At 40.7% G+C, this 24332-nt stretch overlaps 1 protein-coding gene across 2 annotated transcripts in view; it reads right to left on the bottom strand.

Moving 5' to 3' along the window:
• The window catches only part of rab27b (RAB27B, member RAS oncogene family), a 63471-nt gene that overhangs the window by 31547 nt on the left and 7592 nt on the right, over positions 1-24332 (bottom strand). The window contains exon 1 of one of the 2 annotated variants that reach the window (XM_030742282.1): positions 7001-7132. The exons of the other annotated variant lie outside the window; for it this stretch is intronic. The gene's annotated coding sequence lies outside the window, so the exon portion shown is untranslated. Of the gene's footprint in view, positions 1-7000; positions 7133-24332 lie in introns of those variants that run through there. 2 annotated transcript variants of the gene reach the window in all.

Here is a 24332-nt window from a genome sequence, read left to right as displayed (position 1 = left end):
TTGCAGCATATATAACTTTCACCACAGTAGAATGCAACCATTTTAGCATCAGCAAGATAAGCATGTGGTTATTTAGCATCATGGTTTTCACATAATGCACTTAAATACAACTATGATTCATTTATTCAGTCACATGTTCATTTTACCCTAAAAAAAAAAAAATGCTATTTTAAAATAAATAGCTGGAGACAGTTAAACAGTGTCCCTCACTATACCAATTTGTCCCTGCATGTAGCTACATAGACATAGCATCCCTTGGTTTCTATGTCTCATGTCCTCCTGCTGTGTTTGCACACTGAGTTGCTGTAGTTTTATAATGTCTCTATGTCCTACTGGGGCCTCTGTTAGCAACATAATGACAGCAGTGGCAGTGGGCGGGTATTGAGATGAAGGAAGCTGGAAGCGCTTCACAATTTCCATTTCAGCTTAAGAAAAAAGAAATTACAACCCTCAGGGAATCAAAAAATTCATGGCAATCCATTCAACAGTTATTGAGATAATTCAGTCTGAACCAAGGCAGTGGATCAGCTTACAGTTGGGGGTGAAAAAGTTCCACTTTAAAATTCTGAAATTGCAGGTGAGAGCCTTTTAAAAAAGCCAATAATACAGCTATCCACCTCCTGTGTGAATATAATCACATAAGGGCTAGTGATTGGACAGACTGTGTTTATAGTAACGCAGCAAAAACCTGTGATATTTTCATCGACATCAATATGTTTGGCCGTACTCCGTTTGTAATACGCACTGATCTGCCAAACAGTGCATTCAGTTCCTGAAAGCATTTCCACCTGCTCACAGTCTGGCACATCCTCGCTGCCACATTTCTTCGCAATAATGATGGATAAGCTTCAAAAACAGAAAATTCAAAGAACCAGGAGACATAATTTAACAAGAGATTACTTGCAAGTGCTGAGAAAAACAACCGTACAGCCATGAGCCACTATCAAGTCACACGTTAACAACAGAGTCTTTCAGGAAACCAGCAATCATCAAATTCCATTTGCAGAGCTCTTCGTGTCCTACTGTGATAGAAATAAATTCTATTACATCCAGCCACATGAAACCTGATCAAATACAAGTCAGACCAGAATGCTGGAATTCAAACTAATGTAGTCAGACACTGCTGAGCATTGTGGTCTCATGACTCTAATAGTTGTGATGTGTTTAACTTGGTTAAGTCCAACAGCTGTAGACTTGTAAACACAATCCTGCTGGGATTGCTGCGTGTGGAGCTTTACACAAAACAGATCTGTTGCATATGCAGATTCTATTGTTTTTTCAATATACTTAAGCATTGCAACTAATATACAATGAGTGCTTACCAATCAGAAAGAGAAAGAAACACAGGCTGCTTTAATTTCTTGCTGCTGAAACGTACATCACCTGATAACACTAACCATATAAACGTTTCTAGACATCACCCAGCCAAGCTGCGACCCAAATATTTACTCACTCAATTTGAATATTAAACCACTAATGAGTTACATAATAGCAGCTCTTATTCTTTTGGTCACGCCATGCCATAGGTGAGGTTGCAAATGTAAATTAAATCATCAGCTTCGCTGTCATACTCAACGCTCTCTTCACCACAACAGACCAGTACAGTAGCTTCCAGCTTCCTGCTCCTTCTTTCCCTCGCTCACGAACCAGACCCTGATATTCCTGAACTCCTCCCACTTGGGGTAGCAACTCATGACCAACCCAGAGGGTGTATGCCGCCTATGCTCTGCTACAAACCACCCCACACCAGTGTAAGCTGGAAGTCATTGCTTGATGAAGCCAACAAAACCACATCATCTGCAAAAAAAAAAAAAAAACAATATTGTAGGGTCTTTATCTACAATACAAAGCGCCTTGAGGCGACTGTTGTGATTTCGCGCTGTACAAATAAAACTGAATTGAAAAAGCAGAGATGAGCTCCTGAAATTACCAAAGCCAACACCCTCTGCCCGCTGGCTGTACCAACAAATTCTGTTGATAAAAATTATAAACAGAATCAATGACAAACCGAGACTATTACCAGCAATGATCTCAGTGCAGCTGTACAGCAGCCTAGTGGCCCATAGCAGCAGACCCAATAAAAATAGTGTTATCAAAAATAGCCTATAACATTAATGACAGCATAGGTGTAACAATTTATTTGTGTAGTCAACAAATTAAAGATTGCATCGGTATAATTCATGCAGGCAATGACCCCGAAGAGGGGGCTGACAATGGAATGAAATCACAGATAAAGTCAAACCCCGATCCATTTTTCTCTGTACAACTAACTGTTTTTTCCCTAAAACCACTTCCTCCTTCACTGCTTACTGAGTTGGTGGTCATGTGATTTGTCAGCTGACTGGATTTGTGGTTCTGCCAATAGCCCCAGGAGGGTAACAGCACACAGCAGCATTATCAGATGGAGCATCTGCCCCATACTCCAGGGTCCTAAAGCCAAGTGAGTTGGCCATTACCCAGCATTTATTATCTCATCTTACATTCAACTGATGGGCCTAAAAGTAAGTACTTTTCACATTTGTATGTTGTATCATATTTAAGCAAAGCAATATCAGGTGGAAAAAATATAGATACAGTGTAGTAAATAGCAGATAATACCCAAACTCTGCAAATCTAATCAGCATACACTGCTGTCTGCAAATATCAATATAATTCAATTAAGATATCTGCATCTTCTGGTCTGTAGTTCCTCAATCTAATTCCGGTATTTTGTGACCTTTTCCCTATTCCATCCATCCATCCATTTTCTTCCGCTTATCCGGGCTGGGTCACGGGGGGCAGCAGCCTAAGCAGAGTTGCCCAGGCCTCCGTCTCCCCAGCCGCCTCCTTCCGTTCATCCAGGGGGGACACCGAGGTGTTCCCAGGCCAGCCGAGAGATATAATCTCTCCAGCGTGTCCTGGGTCTGCCCCGGGGCCTCCTCCCAGAACACCTCTGGGGTGATGGGGTGGCTGTAGCTCAGTAGGTAGAGCAGGTCACCTACTGATCGGAAGGTCAGCGGTTCGATTCCTGGCTACTCCAGGCTACATGCCAATGTATCCTTGGGCAAGATACTTAACCCCAAGTTGCTCTCCGACCGTTCTGTCGGAGTATGAATGTGTGTGAATGTTAGTTAATTAAAAAGCACTTAGCTTAGTAAAAAAAAAAAAACATGGAAGTGCTTGTATGAATGGGAGTGCATGGGTAAATGTAAAAACGTGTTGTATAAGCGCTTTGAGTGCTCTGACTGAGTAGAAAAGCGCTATATAAGAACTAGTCCATTTACCTCACCCAAGAGGCGCCCAGACTTCTCTTCTTATTCCATTTGCTTAAATTTGTGTCAAATTTTTTGTCATAATAAATATGACAAAAGAGGGAAAGCATCATCTTTAAGCTTGCTGTTTTAAGTTATGTTTTTATGCTTGACTTAAATTTTTACAAAAGTCTTAAGCAGGTAATTATACTGGCAACATACTAAAAAGAAAACAGTTTTTTAAAGGTTTAAACTAGACCTATTAAAAACAAAGATTTAAAATATTACTGAGTCAATATTTTGGTTTCTTTTCCAATTAAGACTGCAGATTTTTTTTCTTCTTGGTATCCAAAACAGTTACATGACAATACAAGCGCACAGACAAATTCATATTCATGTTTACCTCATAAAACTGTCAGTAAAGCCTGAGAAGTTAAGCTGTTAAACCAACAAAATGACTTTTTCTGATGCAGTTTTCTTTTGGTTGCTCAAGGTTTGGCAGAGAGCAACATTTTAATAATGAGTAAAAGAGCTCAAGGTTTCACCGGCTGCTTTTCTTTTTCAAAACCGCTTCTTTATTTTCACAGAGCCCAGAGTCAAATATTGACTTTAGCATCTCCTCCAGTATAAATCATGAAAGAGGAAACGCCTCTCATATGCGAGCAGGAGGAAGCGGCATTTATCACCAACACTTTCAGTCACATCAAGCGAACGCTGCGAAGTATTACAACATATTACAGGCTTCAAATGACACCGTTCCCCCCTCTGCAGTCAAACCAGTTCTAAGCTAATACTGTTTAAACAGAGCAAATGTGCTTTAGTCCTACGCAGTGGAAGAGGCTTACTGTCACACTCATATTCAGACTTTACACACACAACATTTAAAAACAGGTTCAGTGGAAGCAACATGTGGGCTTTGGATGATAAATACATCAAGGACACCTGACCCGACCGGAGAAATCTTCCTCTCAGAAGTATTCAGTTCACTCATTTTGTTAATGTTAGCTTAAATAGCAAATTAACAGCATGTCTGTTGAATTCAGGCTTTAGGAAGTTAAAAACATAAATTTACTTAAGGATATGGCTTTTATATTTTTTCCCACTGTCAAGCAATCCAATGGAAACAAACAAAACCGAACATTTGTTGATCTCTAAACCCTCCCGGACAGTTGCTCTCAAACCTAATCCCACCAATTCCCACTGAAATCAAAGGTAAAGTAATACAAACATGTTTTTTGTTTGGTTTGGTTTTTTAAAGCCTCAGGAACTCATTTTTTACTGTGTATGGTGAATTTAAAACCATCATCTTTTCCTAAATCTAATGCTACAGTCACACCAGTGGTTGGAGACCCCGACATGCACAAAATTATTGCGACTGTTTACAATGAACTTGCCATTTTGTTGCAGGAACAGGGACCACGTACAGGTAGGTGCTGTCTTCAAAGCAAACTGGTGCATCAATTAAATTCAATGTAATTTTATTTATATAGCACCAAATCACAACAAAACAGTCACCTCACGGCGCTTTATATTGTAAAGACAAAGACCCCACAAGATTCAATCCGGCCAGACTAGCAATCTGTTCATGATCATACTGCGATTAATTGATGAATTAGCAAAAATTATAAATCTGTTGCCGTCTACATAAATTCACATTACCTCCCTACATTCAGAGTCCAGCCAGAACCTTATAGGTTTGAAACAGAAATACTGAATTTCTTCCACAAACAGTGATGCTGTTGTGCAGGATAGCAATTTACCTGCAAATTGACATAGTTGCTCAGCAACGTTGCTTTTACACAGGAATATAATCAGAATACAACCAGCTGGCAGCCAGCCAAGTTGTGCCCACAAGCAAAGACACGTCACACACGAGTTACTCTCATTACTGCAAACTGACTCAGATTGCAAACACACTGCAACCAATCTTCAGACAGCGAGCCGTCCAAGCTGACTCACAATTGCTTGGAGACAGGTTGACTCCCACCAAGAGACTTGTGTGATCGCCCAGAGGTTGAGGGGGTTGCGCACTCAGCCTCAGGACGACAAATCGGTTGCCACAACGAGTTGCAATCGGTCACTGAATATGAACGAATGAACAAACCCAAAATCAGGAAACCACAAATTTTTCCTAGTCGCAAAAAGTTTGTTACTGTATTTTTACTCTATTGTAACTGAGCCATAACCACCGCATGGGAGGGAAAGTATAAAAAAATAAAGTCCAGACCACAAAGCTCCGCAGCAGGACACAAATCGTAGGTTTCTGCTGGATACATTTGTGACTGACTCAACGGCCACCACGTCGCTCTCAAATGAGAACTTTGTTGCACCTGAAAGAAGTCCATCATCTGTCGGCAGCCAGTATTTCCACAGCTGGGGCATCAGAGTGCCAAAGGGCAGCTGTGCATATCTCTGCAATGCCACTGGCACCGAGCGAATGGCAATATGGCTGTGGTTATAAAACTTCAGGTTTGCAGAAGTGTCATCATTTATGTTATCTTAATTACAAAGCTAATTGCATCTCACGCTTACAGAGTGAAAACACTGCAAAAGCAGTGTTTATACTTGCCTTTCAATCTTGGGTGACAAAAATGGGCAAACTTGGAGTCCATTATGATTTTTTTTTTTAACAAATGATATTTCTCATTGGGCACACAAGGAATTAAAGTGATTTTAATCCAAATTTGCCTACTATGATTAAAATTCAGCATGAGCTGAGGGAAATACTTAGAACTAGAAAGAACAATGAACACCATTTACCTCAATATAGCCTAAAGTTGGGCAACTAGTTTTTCACCTCAGGAAAAGCGTAAATGCAACCTGAATCGATTTTTAAAAACATGATTATAGCTGAGAAGTTTCCAAAAGCACATCAGCAAAATTCACTCAGCAGATCCCCACAAACACGCTAAAATAAAGACAAAAAGGGCCGTTTATTCAGAGATGGCTTCATATCAGAATTTTATATTCTGTTTTCATCCTGTTTATTAAAGAACTCACAATATATCCTAAATGAATGAAATGCTTTGGAAACTGAAATCAGAAGATTGAAAATCAGCCCGTGTTAGAGCTCATACCAGACAAATGTACTTCAGTTGTTTCATATGAACACACTTAACTCTGGGTCAGTGTTTAAGGCAGAGAGATTAAAACGTTTTGAGCAGAGGACAGAATGACTTGTGAGAAAAATGATGTCAAAACTTCCACTAAGAAATTTCATATATTGGAAGAAGAAAAATCATTTGAAAAAGGTCTGAAAACATCAAAGTTCTGAGCTTACACAGTATCAATCAGCAGAACCAGTTTGTTCTCATATTTGTTCTTAGTCTTATTAATCTTAATTAACTCAAAGTTTCAGGTGATGCTACACTAGTTCTCCAAAAATGTTTTGACAGACAAATGGGAGTCAAACTGGTGGTGTTTTCTGACACCAAAAGTCAGCCTTTAATAAACCAGCCCAATGCTTTCCTTCAGAGGATCACTGCTGTCATGAGACTGAGAATGTGAGAAAATTCAGAGCCCACATAATGAGCAGCCTGGATGATGCAGCCTAGTGCAACAGCATGCTAACAGTTATCAACTTGGAGAAAAGGCTGTGATCATATTCCACAACAGTTACATTTCCTTGTTCAAAACTGACTTCTTTTTTTGTCTTACATTTTTCTCTCTGCACACAAACCCCTTCACTCTGCAGCCTATCACATGCCTACAACAGTCTGAAGGCTCCTCCAAGATGTGGCCAGATTTCAGGGCATGTCCGAGCTTCTTACCTCTCAGCGGCTCCTCAGCTGATTCAATGGTGTGAGATCCTGAGAAGAGATCCAAGGAGTCCAGAGCAGCTGACCAGCAGCCCTGCATTTACAACCACAGACTGGCTGGCTGACTGGCTGGAGGGATCACTGATGACCTGGTGAATGACTACAATACAGCTGCAGGCAGCAGAGCAGAAAGCCACTCCCTTCACTGAGCAGCTGACTGGCTGCAGGGACAGAGGGAGCAGTTTAATGATTCTGTCTTAATGTTTTTGGTGTTAATCTGCAGACAACATTTCTGCTTCAATAACTGACCGACCAACTAACTAAACCGAGAGACCAAAACTTCCAAACTTACACAGAGACTGACAACTGATCCCAATACGAGCACTGCTCAGATGCTGACTTATGGTGGCTGACGAGCCAGTCCACCTCTAACAAAGATCTCTTAACTATAGACTCAAGCCACTGACTGACTGATTTCCTGCTGAGAAGGAAGTGTAGTTTGTTAAGTTACCCCTTATTTTTCTTACTACTTTCTGTGCCTTAGACGCTCCCTGTTTCTGTGTAATGAGAGGGTGGGGCTAAGCTAGAGAGCTGAGATAGCTCAGGACACACACACACACACACACACACACACACACACTTATCAGATTAACCATTTTATTTAAACAGTCCTGGGGCATTTTCCAGTTTTAGATACAGGCTGTATATATGTTATTATGGTAGAAAAGAAAAAAGACCAGAGCAGCCTCAGGTCATGGAAACCCTGCTCTGTGTGTGTGTGTGTGTGTGTGTGTGTGTGTGTGTGTGTGTGTGTGTGTGTGTGTGTGTGTGTGTGTGTGTGTGTGTGTGTGTGTGTGTGTGTGTAGCTGTGGTAAAACAGGAAGTAATAATATATATATACACATTGTACAGGACAGCCCCAAGTAAATATTAGAATAGAGGAAATGCATTCTTTATTTTCTCTCACCTCTGAACTCATCCAAAGCCTGAATGAAACTGTGTAATGCATAAGTGACAGCAGCATCTGAATAGATGTAAATAAACTAAACTGAACATTAGTTATTAAAGGGGACCAATATGCTTATTGTCAGCTCGGTGTTTTTATTCTTAAACAAAATAATAATCGTTTCTCACACGGGCTCAGAGACCTGTCAGTAACCATCGGAAACAGATGGAAGGACAAACATCTCATAAAGCTCGATCCTACACTGTGCGTGTCGTTTCTGCCGACACTGCGAGGCTCCAACAGCTTCCTCCATTTCCTCCACAAGTGTGAACATTCATTAAATTTTAACATGACAAACAGATTTACTGCTGATTCCATTAATATTTAGCTGTAAATGCTGGTCTGACTGAGCCTCTCGCTGTGATCCACTGACCTCAGAAGTTGAACGTTAGAACTGGGGGTGACATCACTCCTGAGTTGACCACGTTCCAGCAGCAAAGTCAGAAAAGCAGGATTTGGTTCACTCTTAGCAACGTAGAGTCACTCCTCCATCCCCAGCAATATTCCTTATTTGTTCTTAAAAACGCCGCAGCAGCACGTCCATGGATAGAGCACGGTCAGTTCTTTGTGTATGAATTATTTAGTGGCTCACAAACACATAACAGCAATAAGTAATTAAAGTTTTACTACTTTTTTCTGCCATCTTGGACTGTGTCCTATTCCGTGCTTGTTGTTTAACGTCTTTTTGTTTTCCAGTGTGTCGGGAAAATACCTTCATTTACATTTTGGCTTGATTATCAAAGTTCATCGATACAGAAGAACAAGAGATCAAGAAAAGTAACAGCAGCACAACCGTAAGGAAAAAGTTAACAACTTAAATAACGATGTTAACCTTTTCAAAAACATCTTCGTCTGCAAATCTGGTGCAACAACAGGCAGCATCTTCAACTGAATTCAATCAATCTTTGGTGTACAGAAGGCAGATGTGGCCATATAACAATATGCTGTCATGTGTGCATCTGATGAGAAACCTTAAACATGACCCAACCGATGCGGCTAAAATGACCGACTATAAGAGAAAATGGGATCAGCTTGTCTCTGTGCTGCTCTGGTGTCTGTTCATGTCCAGACCCTGAAGACTCATGCAGCTCATGTTGCTGACCTTTAGGTGACGTTAAAGGCCACCTGACCACGACAGTTACCATGACAAAACAAGATCTATCGCTGGCTCCGCGAGGGAACACTGAGAGCAAGAGACAGTGCTGTGCTGCATCAGAGTTAAATCATTTAACCAATTTTCTATTTTCCACTTATAGATGCTTTCAATCTGATTGTCTTTATCTACGCTGTCACATGTTATCTTCGCTGTTATGAAATCCCATTTACCTCTGCTCATAACTTCTAGGATTCTGTCTATTGAGTTGAATAAGTACCAGCAAACGCAGAGAGGCAGAAACAGCATCTATAATTTTAAATTAAGGGGTGCTGTGAGGACTCAGCAAGCAGGGCTGAAACACCGATGCAAAATTGTACCGCAGACAATCCAATTAATGTTTCCACTCGCATGTACAGTAACGGTCTCGTCAGGCTCTTAATAAAAAAACAAAAAGAATAAAAAATAAGAACTTAGTATCATGTTGGCCCTGCGACAGGCTGGTGACCTGTACAGGGTGTACCCTGCCTCTCGCCCTATGACAGCTGGGGTGGTTTTTGACAAATTATACCAGGAACAGTCTCCACAATAACGGAGCAGGTTCCATCTACAGAGGAAGGCCACGAGTTCTGGCAAAAGCTTCAGACCCACAAAGCATCTACAATGATGCTGATGCTGTACCAGTCTGTCGTAACAAAGAGAGCTGAGTGTGAAGCCATCCGTATACTGCCAGATCTCCATTCCTGACATCATCTATGGCCACAAACTGCACAGAGCTGATGCACACCAAAAGAAGCCAGCTGAGGTGGTTCAGGCCTCCTGGGCACCTCCTTCAGGCATGCCCAACTGAAAGGAGACCCTGGGGCAGAGATTACATCTCTCAGAATGCTTTAGTAAAAGGGAAAGCTGGAGGTAGAGGCCAGGGAGAGAGTGTTCTGGGCATCTCTGCTCATATTTTTTTTTAAAATGGATGGATGATGCATGGATGGATCTTGTATTTTTAATACAAAGATGGATACTGTCAGGCCAATGACCTTATCATCAACAGCCTACTTTGCAGAAAAACATTTCATTTTTCATCCTGATACGAGCGTTGCAAGAGCAGTGAGTGACAGTCACATTAAAAGACACTCAAAGTAGTCATTCTCATGATGTTGGAAATGAATATGGTGGCAGCAGCAGGGGTGACATCAGTCCATATCATGTACAGATCAGGCTTTCATTCTGCTCCACATGATTGGTTTAATCAGAAAACACACTGAAGGCAGGCTGACACATGAAAGGCCACTGCACCAACCAACAGAGTTACTGAGACAACCTCACATCACCAAAGCTGCTTACCGAGCACCATTTTCACTTTATTCTGAGTCACAAGTCCAGAGCCTGAGATTCAGTCGACAGATGCACATATATTTTTAACCAGAGCATAATGCAGAAAAGGGTAGGCACGGTGGTGCAGTGGTTAGCAAGAAGGTCCTGGGTTTGAATCCAAACTGGGTTGGGGCCTTTCTGTGTGGATTTTGCACAGGCTCCATGAGTCTGTGCAGGTTCTCTCCAGACCCTCCAGCTTCCTCCCATGCTGGTGATTCTGAACTGGCTGTAGGTGTGAGTGTGAAGGGCTGCCTGTCTCTGTGTGTTACTAGGGATGCAAGCTCCCCTCCAAAATTATGTCTTTGTCTCATCAGTCCATAAAACTTTGTCCCAGAGTTTCTGAGGCTTCTCTTTGAACTTCCTGTTCTTGCTAATTAGTGGTTTGTATCTTCTGGTGAAGCTTCTGTGCTTTTGTTCATGAAGTCTTCTGCAAACAGTAGACTGTGATACCTTCACTCCTACCCTCTGAAGGTCGTTTCACTAACAGCTGTTTTACAATGTTTCTGTCATCGGCTGCTGTCGTCTGTTTGACATCTGTTACTTAGCACACCAAACGCACTGTCTGCACAGGTAAGACCCAAATCTGAGTGTAGACATTTAGCGATATTTATTGTTTGAATACTCAGTGCAAGAGGACACATGTTCCAAAACTTTTGCTCACAAGAAAAATGGGTGGGTTCAGACCAAAGGTGCCATCTTCTGAACTGTGTATCAGACCTAGATGTAAATACTTGGAAATTAAAGCTGAGATGTTGATCTTGTGTCTCATATTGATACTTTGATATGAAACCCAAATGTTTTCGGTCCACAGCAAAAATAAATGGACGGGCCTCACTGTTCCAGTACTAGCTACATCGTAACCACAAACCCCTCTGAAACCATACGGCGTAACATTTCTCTAGAAATGTAACTACATGTTGAGTCAGTGCAGCCTCCATCTATTGTGATTGGCCTGTTCAGTGCCATCAGTGCATTTCTGCCTACTTTTTCACCACAGTTTTTGAATTTATCAGTGACAGGATAGTAATCATCATCTCAATATAAAGAATAGTCACGTCATTCACATAAGGACTCACAAATGTCAGCAAATTCCTGGAAGGAGATTGCCGAAACTATCAGAACGGACGTGAGGGAATGAACAAAAAAGTGGAAAAACTGAAGGGACAAATGTTTGCCCCCAAAAGAAAAACAAACAAAACTAAATAAACAAACTGACCAGAAGAAAGAGCGGTGACTGAGGAGGGAAAAAGTCCTAGCATTTTATTTGTTTCTATCATGACTGCCACTGCATTTAAAACACTGGAACACAACCACATGGTAATTAACACGTAACACACCAGAACAAGCGTGAGTGAAGTCGGGCACTTACGTAGGTTATGTTGTTGGCTCTACAAAGAGTCTGAATGAGGCCTTAGTCCTGCCACAGATTGATGCCCTATAATAACCCCATGTAGGAAAAGACGAATGCATTATGGAAACAGAGTCAAAGTTCAAGTAAAATACCTCTGTATTTAAAATGTGACACTTCTACAGCACTGTACTGTAAAAAGTGAAGTTCACAGTAAAATACTGGCAGCTGTGGTCAATGGCATTTTACTGTATTTTTCCCATCTATAAAATTGAATGCTGTTAGAAGCTGGTATTTAACAGTATTAGATTTAAAAAGAAAACTGACCAATAATACTATAAATATGTACAGCAAGCTGCTGTACATATTTACTTTATATACTGCAACATTTACAGTGATTAACTGTACAGAATGGGCTATAACAGCAGTTTGCTCCAGTATATATATATATATATATACACACATACATACACACACAGTATATGTTATTAATATTTACTTACACATTGATGTCAGAATTTACTTCCTAAAAATCAGTACCTGCTCTGGTCAAAAACAGCAATAAAAGCTTGCAATTTATCTGTGGTATTAAATCCTGTCTGCAGACACGATGGGGAAAGATTTCCAATAAGCCTATCTCCTTTGGCTAAATGTGAAAAGGTCAAACCAGGCAACCAGGTCAAAGCCAATCTGCTAAGACTTTGACATGAAGCATAAACAGGCTCCAAGTCGAGGACAGCAATTCCCACAATTCCCAGTGAACCAGAAAGTAGCTCTTAAAAATTAATTGTCAGCGTACTGGATGGGTCTCAGTGGTACGGAACAATGACACTCAGCTGTCACCGAGATGGAAATGGGTTCACGGTGCGCATCAAAGCTCACAGAAAAGGCGCACACTCTGCTAGCATCAGTTTAACAGGGTCCGCTGGTCACAGAGCAGTAATCACTGCTATCAATTCTGACAACAGAATGACAGGAATACCCTGTGTGTGTGTGTGTGTGTGTGTGTGTGTAACCATATTCCAAGTCTGACACAGAGCAGACACAAATTGCAGGAGTCTCAAACATGACTCAAACAATTCCCAGGTCCTCATCTGTCCGATCGACTCTCCCTCAAACATTCCCGTCACACGTGCAGCAGATCGTCGTCACCGCCGAAGTCTGGCGGTTTATATTTTCTTACACAAACGTGAGGAAAAGTCAAAGTATGCTGATCCAGCAGCTGTTCAGTGCATTTTCAAACAGATTTTGAACCCATTTGAAGAAAGAGCATGTGTGAAGCTTCGGCCTCTGGGTGGGAGCTAAAGCAGATGACTGAAAACTCAGATGGTGTTGCTAGGAGACATGTCGTCAACCTAGAGCATGTCATAGGCCTGCACTACCAATACTGAAACGAGACAAGCCGCCGCTCTCCAAATGGCCCCTGTATGGGTAGCTGTGTGTTTATGATTTAAGCCGTTGGTCTTGTTATATAACAGCAACAATTCTGCCACTTCTTTTGTGCACCAATTTGTGTCTTTTCTGCACAGTGTTGTCACAACATCAGATTTCCATGACTCCAGAAACTTTGACAGACAAAAAAAACCAAACTGTATTTACTGTATCAACATTGTCCCTAACGAGGCAAATAGTAAAAATAGACCTTTTTTTTTGATATCAGTAAGGCTTTTTGTCTTTATTGAACTGAAATCTCTGTAGGGGTAACTGGTAAGGTCTTCACTGAGCAGGAGGAGAGGAAACAATGGTTCAGTCATGCAGTCTCTATTACAGCCCTGTTAGAGCACTGCAGGAATGTCCTCTCCTATTTAAAGACATGCACCCAGGAGCAGACACTCAGCACAACACAACAACCAAGTCATTATTACAAACTGAGCCACTCTGACAGTTTGCAGGTGAAGGGTTACCCGGTCAAACCCCGGTGTGCCCTTCTGACAAAAATACTTATCAATGTGCAACGTTTGGTGGTAAAATATATTCTGATTGTAGTTATTGGGCCTTTTGGCATCACGTGAAATGAACTGAGAACAGTACATACTGGGTAAGTGTATACTTGAACTCAAAGCATCATCAGATAACTAGTTTTTTCTTTGTTGTGTTGTGTTTTTGCCGTGTTGCTGGCTTGGTTCTAGGAGGGGCAAATGTGAACAGTCATTGGATGGATTCCCAAGAATCTGCATACGTCCCTACAGAGCAAGTTTTAATGCCTGTGACCCTGTGATCCTTTTGGGATTCCAAATTCAAAATCTTTGCATTCAACACAAAGATCTCAATCCTTTGTTTCCTCTATTCAGCTGCAGGAAATGTCGTGTCAACAATTCTCAGGAGGCGGCATCATCGTGTAAAATTCACTGCATCATCGGCTTAAAGAGGTGGAAAATTATTCAAAAGTTACAAACTTTGGTTTGTGTAACTTTCCCCCTCAACAGTTAAATGTATTTTTAACGATGGAGAGAGAAACTCGTGTCGTGTCTCACATAAAATGTCCTACATGAGACCAACATAATTCAGAACACAACGCTTTGTCCCAAACTATACACAGCAGGTATTTGTTCAGACACGCTGGGCGCACTCACATTGTTGTTTTTCCAGCACAAAGGACACCATTGTAGCTTGACTGCTAAACATCTCATCATAATGACACGCTCTTGCGGAGTCAGCAGAAACAGCAGTCACTAATGTAATGAGAATACATCGTTCTTGCTTACATTAACGCCACGTTGGACGGCCAATAAATTAATGGAAAAAAAAAAAAATTTAATTCACTGGTTTTCTGTGACGTTATCAGCAATAAACAGTTGATTCATGAACTGAAACTCTTCATATTAACTCCTCCAACAGTTAACAGTTATCATATAATCATTCTGACATCAAAACAAATGGGAAACAGACTGTATATTACAGATGTGTGTGTATTTCTGTGTCTCAAAAGAGAAGCAAATACATATTTGCCTTAAACCTGCATTTTCTCTAATGGCCAACAGGTGGTAAATCATATGGTAGTTAAAAGAAGTCATATAGTATAGAGGTCTATAATTAAATAACCCCGTTCATCAGTGGATTTAATACCTCAAACATTTTGCTGATGACTTTCAGGTTTAAACTGCTTTTTCTAGTTCTCTATTACTATTCGTCAGTCTCAGTTTATGCTATTTTCCCCCCCCAGCCAAGAGGGGGCTGACAAGTTTCTGAGCATTAAGATTGAAACTCAGCAGTGTCTCCAAAGACTGAAGCAGGGATTTTAACGAGCCAATCACACATCAATTTTCTTAACACACTCCCCCACTGTTTGAATGGCATGCTCCCCCAGGGAGGCTTTGAGATGGTAGAGGGGCTATTTAACAGGCTTCTTACTTAAAGGACCCATCACAGTTTGATTTAAAAGGACAAATGTAGCTTCTGGTTGTGAAAAGTGAAGGTACTGTGGAAGTGCCTGAAGACTGACTTGAAGAGAAGTCAGACTGTATAAAAATGTATGAGAATATGAGTCTGCTGCTCACTTGATCTGTGAGCTCTATAAAGACTTTTCTGACACATTTATATAATACAGCATCATGTTCATTTCGTAAATTTTGTCTCCATTTAGAGCAAAGCAAAGAAGAAAGCAGGTATGCTTCTGGGTGTGGTTACCTTGTGATTGACAAGCCACTGTCATATGAGCATGCAATGTCCTTTAGTTTCTCAATCCAATCAATCATTTACTGTCACGTCTGCAAAGACCGAAATGCTCAACTATGCTAAACATCAGTCAGCAGGCCTCAATACTTTTTTCTTAGCAATCAGACTAACTGATCACATGTGTTTGCGGGAGGTTGCTTGCTGTCAGTAGGTGAAATTGGTCACAAAGATGTCTACGGTTCTACACCGAAAACCTGTTCCTGGTTTGATCGCGGCATTTCACTACTGCATGATGGTTAGTTAGCGTGTGTTTGCAGACATATCAGCAATTTCCATGCAGTACAGGTGCACAGGTGACTGTGGCAGTCTGCTAGCAACCACAGCAAAGCGACCTCACAAGGTGGTTTTTGGTGCAGCATCCTCCTTGCGACCGATTTCACCCGATGATGGCAGGCAACCTCCTGCAAACACTTGCCAACCGGTCAGTGAACACACCTTTTTTTCCCCTAGTGTGGAGGCTACCAGGGGGTCACCGACTAGTCTCTAGGCCTGTGTGACTTGGGCCTAAAATGAAAAGTTTATTGTATAGTGCAAAACTCTGGAGTTCTGTATTCACTTCAGATTATTTCCACCGTTGCTGTGTGTGGTTGGACACACACAGTCTTGACTGTTTTTCCTGGCAATTTCACAACCAGCTGATGCCATTTGTTTTGACAGAACAGTCTGCTGCATTCATTAGCATCAATTCATCAGTCCAAAAGAGAGCGTGTGACCTTTTGGTTAAGAAGGAAGTGCGTAAGGACAAGAACAAAAAAAAAAGTGAGCAGTGCAGTTAAAAATGTATGAGCCTAGCCTCAAGCAGAGGGCTTGTATGTGTGTGTTGAGTGCTCTGGTGTTAGCATTTAGCAGACTGAAGAAAAGATACAGAAGGAACAATTTAGGATGATATAAACTTAAGTGCTGCAATGTAGTTTCAGCTGATACAAAAATGCTTTAAACTGCTGTTGCTCTGTTGACCTGTGGTTGTGTGTGTGTGTGTGTGTGTGTGTGTGTGTGTGTGTGTGTTGAAGTTATTTGTCAGTAGTTCTCTTCAACATGTATATGAGAGAGAAAGAGGTGTTTCTGTCTGCCTGAGAATAATAAAAGTCCCGTCAGCTGAATCTCAGCAAGTCACGAGCCCCCAAATGAGGAGGAGGCAAAAAAACACACAACCAAGGAGGAAAGAGAGATGAGGTAGAGTAGGACAGGAGGAATGGGAGGAGACGACGAAGGAGGAGGAGAGGAAAGACCACACCTGGACAGGTCACCAGTGTATCACACTGAAGACTTTTAAATATCAGTTTTAATTGTTTTCTGGGCAGAGTCTGTTATTCACTGCTGAAGATTTAAAGAGTGAACCTGATGCTGCATCAGAGTACATCACAGAAATGTCTGATATCAGAATGATATTAGTTCAAGCTGGATAAAAGGCTGATGCAGGCTCGGTCCATGCTTACATGGACCTCTTGTTCTTATTTCCAGAGATATATTTTTAATCATGGACTCTACCAGACTAGGTTTGCATGATTCACAGTTCAAAATAATCTTTATTTGCATTATAATGGGCCTCGGTTCATCCTCAGTCTAAAATATGTCATTTTAGCTCCCGTCCCTTTAAGTCCATCCTCCCTTTCTTCTGATTGGCTGCCCCTCCCACACAGAAGGCAAGTGGGTGAGGCCGCTGTGCTTGCAGCCCGAGATATACTTTTTTCTCTCAGAAAATAAGGTTAAGTGTACTTTTGTATTCACAAAAGATTATGAAGAATGAATAAACAAACTCCCACTAGAATCCACTTCAGCAAAAAATAATAAATTCCTCCTCCAAACAGAGCTGACTGCATTTCTCAGACTGCTGCATGTGAATCTCAGTTCAGCTGAAAGCAGAGATCTGAGTCTTTACTGAACGTACGGCGACGAAGGCAGGAGTGGGAAACCCATGAACAAAAAAAACAATTAATGTGGATCGTTAATAAAAAGGAATGAAGATGGAAAGAAAGAGCATTAGCTGCTACATGCAGCCATCTGATTGGAGCTGGACATCCTAAGCCAGCTTTTCTAAATGCTATTTGACTACAGTCGGGAAAAGATGCAGCAGAGAAAAAATTAATTTGGAAGCACTAATTATGGCTAATAAATACCATAAATCCTTCCAAAAAGATACAACATGGAAAAACAGAAGGCCGAAACCTCTTCTTCATTCTCTGAGTGAGCCAGAGAGAGAGCGCAGTAGGAGGGATGGCAGCAACAGATGTAGCATCGTGACCAGTAACTCTTTGCACTTGGAAACAACTCCTCTCCTCCTCCTCGTTTTCTCTCCTTTCTTCACCTTCTCTCTCCTTTCGCTCCTTCTGCCTCCGTCACCAGGCAACTAGCCTTTCCTCCCTCCCTCAGTTTTATGTCTCTCTCTCATCGTTTTCACTCCCCGTGCCGTGCAGTAAACTTCCCTGCTCCACACGGTCTACGTACCATAAACAGAGCAGGTTGCTGGTTTGCGCTCATTAAGATTTCACAAAAATAAGAGCAAGAGGCACCCCGAGGATCTGTATTTTATGTCATCATTTCATTTATTTCTGTAAAAGAGCAGCAATTTCCCCTTTTCAGACATAACACGCAGTCCAAGGGGTGCAATTCAAGAGTTTGATTTTAGAAACTCTTCATCTGTTCATTAGCTGATCGATGTAGTTTGAAAAAGAAATATTAAAGAAAGAGACTGAACAAATATACACAATAGATATATGTGGAGTGACACCCCTGAATTTCCCCCCAGTAAGCATTGTTTCAGCTGTTTCAGTGAATGATATTTAATTTAATATTTAAGTACCATCACTATGTTTCATTTCTGTCCTTTTCATTTTATTATTTCTGCTTAAACACACAGCCATGCTCTATAAGCTTTGTGATGTATATATGGTTTGATGAAGAGCTGAAAGACAAAAAAAAAAAAAAAAAAGTTCAGTTATTTATAAGGAACATTTATTTGTGCAAAAACAGAAAAATTACAATGCAAACACAACAAACTAATGTTTGGCCAAATTGTTACATTAATAATCAGCAGGCTGCATCCCAAAAGTTTACAGGACCGTTAATACTGAAGACCGTTAAAGGGGAACTACTCTTCTCATTTCCAGCTCAGTATTTTTGTCCCTGGACTCAGATTAAAAATAATTCTTACTCGTCTTAAACTGGGTTTTGGTGAAGCTCCTCAGTCCCTCATTCTCTGTCTGAAATGAGCCATTTTAGCTTTTCTACAATTAAACCAACTTTCTTCAGACTTTCTTCGTAAACAGGCCGTAAATCAAGGGGAGGCCATTTTCCCCCCAAGGGGCCACAGGAGGAAACTGGGACTCTTGTGGAGGGTCACACCAATAAGCTTATAAAGTTTAAAATTAATACCGAGCAGAACCGAGTTCAGCTTATTGGTGCAGCTCTCCACAACAGTCCCTGTTCCTCATGTGACCTCTTGGGAAAATTCATTGTCCATCCCCGCTGGATGGAGCTTCTGTTCTCACAGCCTCAGCTGTGCACCTGAGGTGACCAAATTAGGGTTCGACCCCCTATGACATCATAAAGAGCCAACAGAAAAGTGAAATTGAAGGTTCAGAGCATTCTGAAGCCTGAGCTTTTTACTCGCAGGAGCGAACAGACAGAAACACATAACAGTTTTGTTTGTAGTTTTTTTACCCTACTCTATTTTTCTTGACACCACAGGATAAAACAGTGAAATAAAATTTTGACTTGACATGATTTTTGTTGACTCCCTTCCCCCACAAAGCAATCACTCAAGCGAAGACACTGTAGCTGCTTCATTTTTCTGGCTCCTCGCATCCTGCCGCGGCTCACCGGGACACCTGATCAGAAAAGAGACCTACTGCTGCCGTCTGTCAGCACGATGATGTACGAGGGCCCAGAAATAAGGGAAAATTCAAAAGCTATTCCACTTACTCACAGATCCTGCTAAAGACAAAAACAAGCAAGAAAATTCTCATGTTTGCGCAAACTTATGTCAGTTCATTTTATTTGTTTTTAAATAAACATGTGTCTAACTAGCAAGAAAATTTTGACTGGATGTTGAGAGGTAGTCCCTACTCTCATCCTGAATTCATGCCACCTTCTTCATTTCTTTTACCATATCTCTCTCCATCTTCTGCCCCCATTCGTTTTTAATCGCCTCGCTTTTCTCTTTGAACCACATTCGCTCTGAGCTCTTCTCCCCAAACTGCTTCAATTCTCTGTGGGTTCACTCGGATCCAAACAAACACTGTTTCCTCTTGAAGTCGTCCCTACAATGAGCTGCGGAGAGCCTTCAAACACACGTCAGGCAAACTCATCTCTGAATGGCAGGGAGTAATAAAAATAAATAAATAAGAAAATGAATAAAAAGAACTCTTAGAACGCTGAAAAGGATTAAAAAGTCAGCTACGCTTGATCTCAAATAACCTTTACTCAACTTAAAATTCTTCTTTGCAGCCAGGCTTTTACTTATGCACTCTATTACAAGTATCTTATCACTTTATTTCACTATAAGGCAATATGAATTCAGGGCCACAGCAAGGATTTCAGAAATACTGCAGTAACCCCAGAGCACGGAGTTACATAACATACAAGTACTTTACTGTAAAATTTCTTCCCCCCCCTCTTCCCCCATTTTTGGCCACAGCAGCTTTTATCTGTAGTGGAGAGACAGGAAATGGGGGAAGACACGCGGGCAAGCTGGCGACAGGCCGGGACTCGAGCCCATGCCACCCACACCGTGGTATATGCACGTGGTCGCCGGCCCCACCACTAAGCCACCCGGGCGCCCACTTTACTGTAAAATTTCTTAACATGAGTAGAGCCAGAGGGACATCATATTTTAGGCTGATATTGGCTGATCACATTTCTATAGGTAACAATGTGCGCGGATCAATCCCGCTCCAATCGCTGTGGGCACTGCTCGACCATCTGATTTGTATAAAAACTTTAACAGTCCAAAGATTGGACATGTTTAATGATTGCTGTGGAATTTTAGCTTCATATATCAAATACTTTAGGACATTTTTTAAATGATTCATTGAACCACTTCCAGCATTTTTTTTTTTTTCACACATTTTGAAATGTGAGGTGATGTTTGAACATGAATCTCTTAAAAACTATTAAAGATGAAAGCCTGGAAATTTTCACTGGTCTTTAATATTAAAAAAACAAAAACAAAAACGCACAACAAGATCTGTAAATTGGGACACATCAAAAATTGTCTGTGTTGGCTGATTAAGATGTGGAGAAAAAAAAAAAAAAAAAAAATTCAAGCAGTCCTGTAAAATCCCATATTTGAGCGCGCGCGCGCGCACACACACACACACACACACACACACACACACACACACACACACACACACACACACACACACACACACACACACACACAGCTAAAGACAACTAGGCACAATTTCTGAATGGTGTATCTTCAGTCTTTTACAATAATGCAAAAAAAAAAAAAAAAAAAAAAAAAAAAATCTATTTGAAAATATTTAAACATTCCTGCTCCAAATCCTCTCAGTGCCGTCTCAGGGCTCACGTCTCACTGTCAGAATATAAATTCAAGTCTTGGTATAAAAATATTGGATTTGCCACAACACAAAAAATAGTAAAACTAAAAAATAAGAAAACCTCAACTATACACTTAATTACACTAAATGTTAAATGTGCAAATTATTAAACCGGCTTCTGCATCTTTGCAGATGTGCAAATATTTAGCAGCTGGCAGCTGTAGCAGAATCCTGATTTTAACCACACTGATGAAACGGGAGCTGAAACAGAAGCGCTGGAGTTGGAGTGAAGAATGCTCCGTGCTGCGTGACAGCAGGAATGCTACATCAGGCCCTAGTGACATTAAATTATTGATAAGAACCAGATGCTGTGGCAGGCTGTATTCAAATATGACCTCCATTTTTCTTAGATCATGAGTAATATATTGTTGTTTACAGTTACCCTACTACAATAATAATTTCAATCTAAGTGAAGTTATATTCACTGTTTATCAGGCTGGATGACATGGCTGAATCATTACCATGACCTTAATTGATATATAGCACAATATGAGAAACATAGAAAGCAATTATGCTTCACAGATTTATTTCTTGCAAGCTTACAGGGAGGTCATGTGACTCATTACCACAGCAGCTTGCACATAAGCTTACTAGAATACATCAGTAAGCACAGATGTCCCCACTACTTCTCTCACACACACACACACACACACACACTCTCCCCAGTGTGATATTTCAGTGAATACCCTACATCCACTGCTGCTGGTTACATTCATTATTAATAAGCTTCAATTAGTTTCTAATCTGCTTCTTCCTTTTATGGCAAAAATTCAGGCTGCTTAGCAGCCAAATGGAGACTTCCTAAAACATTGAAGAATAAATAAAGCATGAAACAGTCATCACATTGTTAATAACACGTCTACGCAGAGAACAGAAGTTAGTTACAGTAAGAACAAGTTTCAAGTTAGAACCAGCAGCAAGTTGTGCAATCCACCGGGATCACTTTCTTCCAAGATCATCACTTCCTTTTATGGTATGTTTTTCTGATACGTTGCCATCACAAAACCATCAGACTCAAAGGAGGAGGAGCTTTTTTACACCTGCCTTTTTCCTACTCCATTTACACACTGTGTGTTCTGACTGAACAGCTGGATTGATGCTGAAAATCTACTTTTTCCTACATTTAAAGCTGATCAGAAATCAGTAATGGAACTGATAAAGAATCACACTTAAAGATTAAGAGCAAAAAAAAAAAAAATCCTATACCTGTTTAAGGTAACCTTAAATTAAATGTGTGACACTTTAATTAGAAATAAATTATAATGTATGTGAATTGTCTGCCAACGCTAGTTTATTAGCCTCTTTTAAATGTTTAGCAGTGTTGCCAACTTAGCGACTTTGTCACTAGATTTAGCAACTTCAGACCCCCCGGCAACTTTTTTTTTTTCCCCCAAAAAAAGCGACTAGCGACAAATTTAGCAACTTTATCCGATGACTTTGGCGACTTTTGGGAATGGCCCGAAAAGCTGAGATCTTTGTTTTGAAGGCACAAAAAGAATTAAGCATGAAGAGAAAGGGACACATCGGAAGGAGAGCAAAGAGTGCCTGATTGAAAAGTAAAAAAATGCACTTATTTCATAGCTCTAACAACTCTTTAGAGCATTTTTTAAATTGCATAAAATGCTATTTTAATTTGTGTTAGCACAGGTCTTGACAGCAGGCTAATAAGATATATTAGCTAACTTAATGGTTTCCATCTCCATTGCTATTTTTGAACTCTGCTAGAGTAGCTTTGGATGATTCACTTTTCATGATCCTTATTTCTCTTACTCTGGGTCTTGGTGCAGCCCCTTTTAAACACACACACAGACACACACAGACACACACAGACACACTCTTAAACGTCTTCCTCCCTCACTTTGTGACAACTTTCTTCTGATTGGCTGCCCTTCGTAAGGAAATATTTGAACCTAAGGTGGGCGGTGCTTTTGTGTTCATGGCCAGAGCTGTGATGAACCTGACATCATACAAATGATGCTGCTTGTTACTTATGAGGACTGAAAATTCAGATTTCACAAAATAAAAGCTTCAGCCTCAAAAATTCCAGCTGATGTTTTGCAGACATTAGCAGGAAGGCTGCAATAGGCAAGGTGGCAGAGAGAAACGTGGAGATTTAATTACCACTTGTTCAGTTTTTGAACATTTCATCATTTATTCTGGTGCAACTATGCACGGAGCAAAGACAATAAGTAGCAATGAATTTCATCTCTTCTTCATCAGCTTAGTCTGTTGACTAATAAGAATTAAAGTCAGCTCCAGTTAAAACTTCAAGACATTTCTTGGATAAATTCAACATTTTACATTTTGTGCTAATTTTCTTCATGTTCTGGCCCAATTTAGCTGTGTCATTAAAAAAAGATAAATCCAAATCTTCAGAAGTGTCCCACTGAAGTGCCAAAACTGACATCTTTTCCTCCCACGGCATCACAGGGGAGAAAAAAAAAAAAAAAGAAGAAAAAAATGTCAAGGCAGTAGTTTAATAAAGAATCACTCTGCAGGCCTGACTTATGCCTGTCAGAGTGGAGAGAGCAGAGAGGAAATATATTAAAAAAAAAAAAAAATGTGCAGGAAAATCAAAATGTCAAGATTCCTCCCAGAACAAGAGGACATTAAAAGTGCTTTCTAGAGGTTCTGCTTCCAGGTGCCCACATCTCTACGTCAAAGTCTGTTTGATGCAAAGATGTTAAAGAAAACCTGTCAAAGCGTGATATATGAAGAGAGAGAAAAAAGAGAGACTGAATCATTTCCAGCCTGCAAATACAAGAAAAGGAAGCCTTTGTTTGAAAGATAGGAGTGTATAGGAAGAAGCACAGAGAAGGAAAACGGTGGAGGAGGGCTGTTCGAGGATAATTTAGCCTCAGACTGTCCAGCAGCAAATCAACACAGTCCACATGAAAGGCATAAAGAAGCAAAGAAAGAACAAATGAAAGATGAAAGAGGCGACGGAAAGTGGAGATTGTGTTTAGTCCCATAAGCATTCTTGCCAGTGCCACATATCTCATTACTTTACGGTTTATTAATTCACGGTCAGTTGATCTAAAAATGACCTCAGCTCTCTGGTTCCCTTGTTGATCAGATGCTTTCATCTTCTAACAAGTATTAAATAATGTTCACAGTTACAAGGATTACTATGAAACATGAGCAGCGTGCGGTGTAAAACACACGAACTGCTCTGAATATAAAACGTGGGCTCCGAACAGGCGAGCAAATTCTTTCTAATGGCCAGCAGGAGGCGACTCATAGGCTGCATCCACACATGAAAAGCATTTTGGATGAAAACTGAGCTT

Source organism: Archocentrus centrarchus, chromosome 12, assembly GCF_007364275.1.
Source record: "Archocentrus centrarchus isolate MPI-CPG fArcCen1 chromosome 12, fArcCen1, whole genome shotgun sequence".
In the NCBI taxonomy this organism is placed as follows: Eukaryota; Metazoa; Chordata; class Actinopteri; order Cichliformes; family Cichlidae; genus Archocentrus; species Archocentrus centrarchus.
Note: the sequence above shows the minus strand (reverse complement) of the source record. Positions and strands in the feature narration are given on the sequence as shown.